This window comes from Chrysemys picta, unplaced genomic scaffold (genome assembly GCF_011386835.1).
Source record: "Chrysemys picta bellii isolate R12L10 unplaced genomic scaffold, ASM1138683v2 scaf2326, whole genome shotgun sequence".
NCBI lineage: Eukaryota > Metazoa > Chordata > Testudines > Emydidae > Chrysemys > Chrysemys picta.
Genome location: NW_027055029.1, coordinates 549 through 8,523, shown reverse-complemented (window position 1 = coordinate 8,523; position 7,975 = coordinate 549). Strand labels below are relative to the sequence as shown.

The 7,975-nt window shown below is 46.6% G+C and overlaps 1 long non-coding RNA gene across 1 annotated transcript; it reads right to left on the bottom strand.

Moving 5' to 3' along the window:
* Nucleotides 1–340: 340 nt before the first annotated feature.
* LOC135980241 (uncharacterized) lies at nucleotides 341–7,251 on the bottom strand. Its single transcript, XR_010597406.1, has 3 exons — nucleotides 7,112–7,251; nucleotides 2,791–2,896; nucleotides 341–1,811 (listed from the first exon to the last, which is right to left on the bottom strand). It is a non-coding gene; the product is annotated as an uncharacterized LOC135980241 (long non-coding RNA).
* Between the last annotated feature and the right edge of the window lie 724 nt (nucleotides 7,252–7,975).

Genomic DNA, 7,975 nt, shown 5'->3' with positions numbered 1-7,975 from the left:
TATGTGCAACTGATTGTTCCTGCTTCAGTGGAGTACTTCGCATTTGTCCTTATTGAATTTCATCCTGTTTACTTCAGACCATTTCTCCAGTTTGTCCAGATCATTTTGAATTTTAATCCTATCCTCCAAAACTCTTGCAACCCCTCCCAGCTTGGTATCGTCCGCAAACTTTACAAGTGTACTCTCTATGCCATTATCTGGGCTGGAACCCACAGTAGAGGCAGGGCCTGGGTTCCCCTACAGGTCACTAGGGATGGTGGTGTGAGTATCCTGATATAAGTGGGTTAGGGACCAAGGTGCTTCAGAGTTGGGCTGAAGGCCTTGTGGGAAGTTGTTGGACTTTTTTTTTTGTAGGGGAGAAGGGGGCCCTGCTACCTCAGAAGTGGTGGAACAGAGCATGACCTGGATAGAGGCTGAGTCACAAGAAGAAGCACACCATTGGAGTGCTGGAGCGGCTGTCAGCAAGGGGAGCCAGAAGAGGGGAGCCACAATGGGGTGGGCTGGCTGAGGAGTCATGCTTCTACTGGGGACCAGAAAAGCTGCATTCTTAGAGTGGAAACACCGGTGGGAAAGAGGGCCTAACACAGGAAGGGTACGTCTACATGGCAAAGAAATACCCATGTTGCTGAGTCTGAGCCCAGGTCAATTGACTCAGGCTTGCAGGGCTTGGGCTGCAGAGCTAAAAATAGCAGTGTAGATGCTCCCATTCAGGCTGGAGGCTGGGCTCTGAAATCCTGCCTCCTTGTCAACTAGTGTGTAGAGCCTGGACCAGACTCAACAGGCTATTCTCTGGCTAATGGCGTTTTTGTAACTATGCAGCAGAGCAGCCTGGTTTTCTCTCCATGCTGTGACTGGGGGACAATATCACAGAAGAGGGTCCCAGCTGGAGGGCCGTTTGCAACATCTCCCCTCCCATGACACAGAGGCTATCCTCTGGTTGCAATCCTGGACGTTGACCCTGCATATGAGAAGCAGGGGCAATAGATGGCAATCACGTCTGAGTTGAGATGTGGGAGTCTTACTTATGACCATCCTTCCTCAGTCAGCCAGGCCTATGCAGGATGAAGAGCCTAGGGCTTGAGAAGGTAGCTGAACCCCCTTGCAGGTGATCATCCCCCATGAGGGATGAACAAGCCTGGGCAAACTGTGGGATGGCGTTTATTACCAGGGCGATGGGCCATGTGATTATGTATGTACAGCACCTTGTTCAAAGAAACCTGGTCCTACCTGGGTTTTGGCTCAGCCTCTTATGAAGAAAGAAACCAGTTGTGAAATTCTGATCTTGAATTTTGTTTCTGAGCCTGAGCCACTCCTGCAAAGTTCAGGCTTGGTTTAGCCTCTTTTCTATACTCTGAGGGCAGAGAGGAAGGACAGTCCAGGGGCTAGGGCTAGGATTAGGAAGACCTAGCCTCTGTGACTTTGTCTGTCTGTGCCACCGTTCCCCATCTGTAAAATGGGGATAGTAGTATTTTCCTACCTCACGGGGAGCAGAAGGTAGCTGAAGAAGATAGATACACTAAAGATTGTGAGATATTTAGGTACTGTACTTATCTAGCCTTATTACTGTAGTATGTTAGATAAGCAGTAGAGCTGTATTCTTGGGGGGGGGGGTGTGCACGCCATGAAGAGTGTTTGTCCAAACCAAATAATCCCAACCCAGACGTTGTGGTGTTTTTGTTTTTGTTTTTTTTTGTTTTTTTTCACTCACATGTTGCAACAGGCCACTATTTCTCGGGTGCAGTAACAGCGTAAGCAATCCTTGGTGTACCAGTAGACACCAAAGTCATGCATCTCTCCATCCCTAAAGCAGCCTGGATAGATGAGACATAATAAAACTAGTGAAAATACAGAATTAAAAATGTATATTAGTGTGTGTATATGCCTTGAGTTTGAATGTTGTGCCAAAATCTGGGTGCAGACTGGGGCATAAATAAGAATAACCTACCTGGAAATAATTTCACCCTCTCTCCTAGCCCCAACTACCTTCCTCAAAGGGCCCCCACTGCAGATGTTGCACACCTCTGACCACTTAGCAGCAATTAAGAAGTTTACTAAAGTGTGACATGACATGTCATGCCTATGAGCCAATGTGAACAATGTATATCGTGGTAAACATACTAGTCCAAATTCACCCCTACTGGCACAGACCCTTGTTAGTTGCTTAATGGAGTCCTCAGCTAGCATAGTGGCTCCTACACCAGCTCCTTCTGGGCCACCAGTTTCCCTGTGTCTAGGGATCCCTTGGCTGCCGGAATAGCAGTTGTAGGCAATCTACACAAATCAGGGCAGCCTTCAGGCATAGCCCAGGACAAGTTGACCCCAGATCAGAGGATGGCAGAGGTGATTAATATCTCACCTTTGCCCCTATCCATCCTGAGCAGTACCAGGAGCTCCATGGATGGACCTGAAGATCTTGGGTTTCTGCTTTGTTTCTAAGGTTGCTTTTTGTCTCCAGGAAAATGCAACACAGTGGATTGGCTCCAATTAATATGTGGACTGTTACTGCCAGTGAACCAAAGCTAGGGTCCTGAACCAGACCCCTTGAGAGTCTAACATCCTTCATTAAACTGGAGGGGGGGAGAATGCTTGTCCTGATGCTCCCCATTTTTCCCAGGGTGAATTTATTACCCTGCCCTCATTCCATCCTATTGTTTCATGCCCTTCCTTCCCTCCCCACCTACGGTGAATGGACAGTGACTAAAATGGACAAAACCAGCCTGGCCTTGTATTCTATTGTAAGTGTCTTCTACAATGCTGAACATGGAATAGTTGAGGGTTTGCGGTTCCTACCTTTTTTGTTGGATACTTGCTGGTCTTGGATGGGTTCATAAAAACACTGGGCATTGGATAAGGTCATTGCAATGACAAAGGTAAGAAGGAAGCTCAAGAAGTGCATCTGTATAAGAGAAAGAAGCAGCCGCATCATAACTAGGCAGAAGCTAACTGAATGATAATTAGTAGTAGAGTTGAGTAACTTGCAATGAATAATTTGTCTCCTTAACATAACCTCTTTCTGCCAGCAACATATCCATGTCCAGATCTCAATTTCCTCAAATGCACTCATTATGAAACTATCCAACAATGGGTTTGGTGATTTATTGATTTATTTATTATCTCTAGGAGCTCTCTGAATTTATTCTGTTTGATCTGCATGAGCTAGTCACGATGGGCTAGATAAGTCACTTGATCTTGTTTCTGGTCCCCGGGCCAGAAAGTATAGCATAAGAGCAGGTTGCTGTGCACAACTGCATTGGATTTAGCTAATCACTGGAGTAGTGAATCCCTCTGTGCTGGGTAAAAATGATCAGCCAAAATGACAAACTCTTTGAGTTCAGTGGGAGTGATCCTTTAAAGAAAAACTATGGGTTCCTTCTTAAAAAACAAACAAACAAAAAAAGACATTTAACATGGCTTTTTTTAGAGAGTTCATTGTGTGGAAATCAAAACGGTGATATCGTCCTGAAACCCACTGTTCCTGAGTCCTTGTGACTCCATGTAGGGAAAAGGAGCTCCCATCTCTTCCCAGTGACCATTTCTAGTGAGACAAAGCTGAAGGCATCTTGGGCAGTCACAGGAGCAAGACAATAGGTTGTAAGACAGCCACTAAAACCCCATTGCTCAGAGCCAGTGTCAGCAGAGACCTTCCCCTCACTAATAGTTACCCCCTCCTCCAACTGATATGCAAATGATACAAATTCAAGGTGAATTACAATCCATTTTCTAGCTGAACAGGTCCTGCTGTCTTCAAAGGTTGCTCCACATTCTCCAAGGAGGTACAGTCATCTGCTCGGCATGCCTACCAACTTCCCTGCGCGAACTATCTTTCTTTGACCCAGAGAAAGCGGGATGGAAAAGACCTCTCCTGATCCGGAAGATCTAACAAGTATCCTACCTGTAACTTGCCAAATTTGGCTTAAGACCAATCACAGAGGCACATAATGCATTTGGTGGCTCTGCACTGCCCAACCAACAGCCTGAGAACTAACCAGCTGACACAGGATCTCGACTGCACTCAGCTGAGCGTGTTCCCTCTCCTGAGCACGTGCATTCTACATGTGCACACTAGTGCAATGTGTCCCAGTCTGACTAGGCCCTTTTTCTACAGCTCAGTGAAGGAAAGGTATGTGTGACGGCATGGGCCAACCCCACGTTGGGCCAGTGGAACTCATTGCCAGGGGATGTTGTAAAACTATAAGGGGGATCAAAGAAGAACTAGATTAGTTCATGGAGGATAGCCTCTGATGGATCTATTAGCGAAGGTGGTCGGGGTGCAACCCCATGCTCTGGGTGTCCTTAGCCTCTGACTGCCAGATGCTGGGAATGGATGCATCATTCAATGATTGCCTGTTCTGCTCATTCCCTCTGAAGCACCTGGCATTGGCCACTGCTGGCAGACAGGTTATTGGGCTAGATGGACCATTGGTCTGACCCAGTATGGCCACTCTTGTGTTCAGAAGGGGTTAATGAGCGCCTGAGAACTCAGTCCGCCCTGCCCTGCTACGCATGGTGTCTGGACCGAGGAGTTAAAAGGGATTAACTGGTTCCAGTGGGGGCTGACTGGGAAGGACAGCAGATGGCTGGCTGTCAGTGCCAAGACAGGGCAAAGTAGGAAGCGATCCAGAGAGGCAGCAAGAGGCAGCGGAACCAGGCCTCGACGGCCTGCGAAACAGTCCCTGGATAGGAACCCGGAGGAGAGGGAAGGCCTGGGTTCCCCTATGGGCCCACCAGGGAGGGTGAAGCAGATCCCCTTGGCAAGGGGCATGGTCTATTGAAACCCCTTATAATAGAGGTAAGGACTAGTGAGTCAACTGTGGACCCAGCCTGAGGCAGGCAGACTATTGTTTGTTGGGCTATTTGTTTACCCTGGGAGGGATGGGACGCTACCTATGACCTGGCCGGAAGGCTGAGCTGCAAGAAGAGGCAGGTGACTGCAGGGCTGGAGTGGCTGTCAGCATGGATGCAAAAGGAGGAGAGCCTACTCTAGTGTGCTCAGCCAGGCGGTGAGTCACACTTGTACGGGGGCTGCACACGCACTGGGAATACTTGTGTATGGCTTTAAAATCCAGTCTGTGTGATTCTGACCTTCCCTTTCTCTGAATGTTCCTGCCAGTTAAACTCAACAGCCCAACTGTTCATGCACAGTGAACCCAGGCAGGGTGAGATCACAGCCAAAGTGAGTCCATTTGCAGGCAGGGCGAAGCCTTAGGTGAGGTGTGGCATTGCCAACAACCAGGGCCGGCTCCACACACCAGCTTAACAAGCAGGTGCTTGGGGTGGCCAAGGGAGAGGGGCGGCACCTGCGGCAATTTGGGGGCGGCAGGTCCCTCACTCCTTCTAGGAGCGAAGGACCTGCCGCTTAACTGCCGCCGCCGCCGATCGCGGCTTTTTTTTTTTTTTTTTTTTTGCTTGGGGCGGCAGAAATGCTGGAGCCGGCCCTGCCAACAACTGCAGCTTAAACAAAGACGTGCACGGTCACAACTGCAGGTTTGCGTGTCTGGATCTTCCTGGAAGCGGTCTGGTTACCCAATGGAGCTCCTTCTGATGTGCCCCAGGGTGACTGAGAGCAGATTCAAGTTCAGTGGGCTCAGATTTTGCTTATCATTTTGCTGGTGCAAATCTGGACTGGCTCCACTGAAGTCAATGTTATGGAGATGAGAATCTGGCCCAATGGAATTACATTGGTGTCAAACTAAGATCAGAAACAGACCCATTCAGTGCATGACAGAACTTTATTAAGGCATAAAGGTAGGAAGGATGGTCTAATGGTGAGGGCGCTACCTTGGGATTTGGGGGACATGAGTTAAATTTCCTGCTTCACCACAGAATTCCTGCGTGACTGTGGGCATGTCATTTAGTCTTTCTGTGCCTCCATTTCCCATCTGTAAAATGGGAATAATAGCACATCCCTACATCGCAGGAGTGTTGTGAAGATAAATACTTTAAAGGTTGTGAGGTGCTCAGATACTATGGGAATGGTAGTAGCTAAGACAGATAAAATTTCATGTCTCAGATTTTCAAATCTAAAGTTAGGCTCCTAAATTTATAGTTGGGGTCCTAAGTCAGTGTTCTGATCTTTTCATAAGTGCTGAGTCCCCCTGCAGCTCCTACTGAAGTAAATGGAGTTGTTCCTATTTATCACCAGGGTTCAATTTGGCCCGATATGTGCAAGGTGTGGTACTGAATTACTGCTGGTGAAGCTGCTGTGCTTGTAGCTTTGAACTTCCTACCTTTTAGAGTTAAATTCTCAACCTTAATGTTACAGTGATTGTGTGAAAGTCCCATAGCAGTCAGTACTGTGGAAAAGTTGTCTGCTTGAAAAGTCCTACGGACCATACGCTTAATAGCTGTTGCACATAATAGATGCTTAAAGCGAAAAGAAAAGCCTGATTTTTACAGGTGTGTGGTATCTGCATTTCCCTTGGCTTCAATTACAAATTCTCAGCACCTCTAAATTCAGGCTATAAATGAATGGTGGCGAAAGAAGTAAACCTTAGCCTTGCTATTGAGACTGCCAATCATGATGGTGTCTTTCAGTTATGTGGCTCCCTGTCTACTAAGAAATGGACAGAGATCACCCAACATAGAGACAAACTGCCTATCAAGTGGTAGTGATTTTCATCATACCACCTCATCCAGGATTGAATTCAAACCAGTAACCAAGAGATAAGATACCCCCCCCCATATTTGTTAAAGGTGTGCACACACTTGCATTCATATTCAGGACCAAATTCTCCCCTCACATGTGTGTACAATTTCCACCAGACAGTGAAAGTTGTACATGTATAATCAAAGGCAGACTTTGATCCTTTGTCTTCCATCAGACCTAGCTGCATTGACTCAGTGAATATGCCCTAGATCAATATAGGCTAATGTTACAATAGCCAGCCTGTAATTAGCCTCCTATAGCCTTCTAGATCCGTTTTTGGAGAATCAGAGATAATTTTAGCATCCTAACATCTCCCAAAACCCATCAGGTTACACACACTTAATGTGTATATACTGCAGCAAACACTTTTAAAACTCATTGGTAAGATATTAAATACATTAGCTTTCACTAATAAAGCCATATTGCAACATTAAAATAAATAGCAGCATATGCCTCCCATCATACCTTTAAAATCTGGAGTGCACACTTTGACTTCCCTCTGCAAAGTGCTTCTCTTCCAAAGAGTACAGGGTTGTGTTTGCAGAGTCTATTTCAAGGACTTCCCTTCTTCCCACCCCCCAGCACTCATTTTGAGCCACCTGACTATTACTCCACACTTGTACAAAATCACTTATCTTGTGCTAAGAGGTGTAGCAACCAGTCCCCAGGAACACCACTTTGCTCCAGGATTCAAGGACAATTTCAGGGTCTCTAGTAACAGTAGTGAGGGGGAAAACCCTTAGGAAGAGTTATTGGTTTATTTCTTTCCATACTCACATCTTCCAAAAATAGCAGCCGCAAGTCAGAATTGAGGCAGAAAAAAGTCAGAGGTGGCTGTTTCATGGCTTGATACAACATTCAATTAGATGTTAGCTCCCAAACCTAGAGTAAGAGTAAGAGTAGAGCTGGGGTCATTGTTGCCAAATTCAAATCGAGATCTGGAATCTCCCAATGTATAAAGGGTGTTTGGAGTTGGGGACTCATTGAGCTAGAGAATAGCTGTGAATTTCCGATCCTGTCCTGTTATCTGAACCATCCTCACCTGCACCTTCTGGGTTTGGGTCTGCGACTTTGGTTTAGGCTCTAACAAAAGCCAGTGTCTTTTATTCATCATTGCTCAACTTTCTATGCCCCTGATCTTGTGTTTCTGACTGTCACTTCCTATCATTTCACCAAAATCTGACAACCCCCAGCAATGTAAGCAGTAGAGAGGTACGCCCTCTCCCACTTGCTTGCACTTCACACCATCAGTTCATTCATACCCTTTGTAGTAAGAAGAGGGCCTGAAACATAAGGCCTTGTTTCAGAGGCCTGGTATGAGGCCTGAAA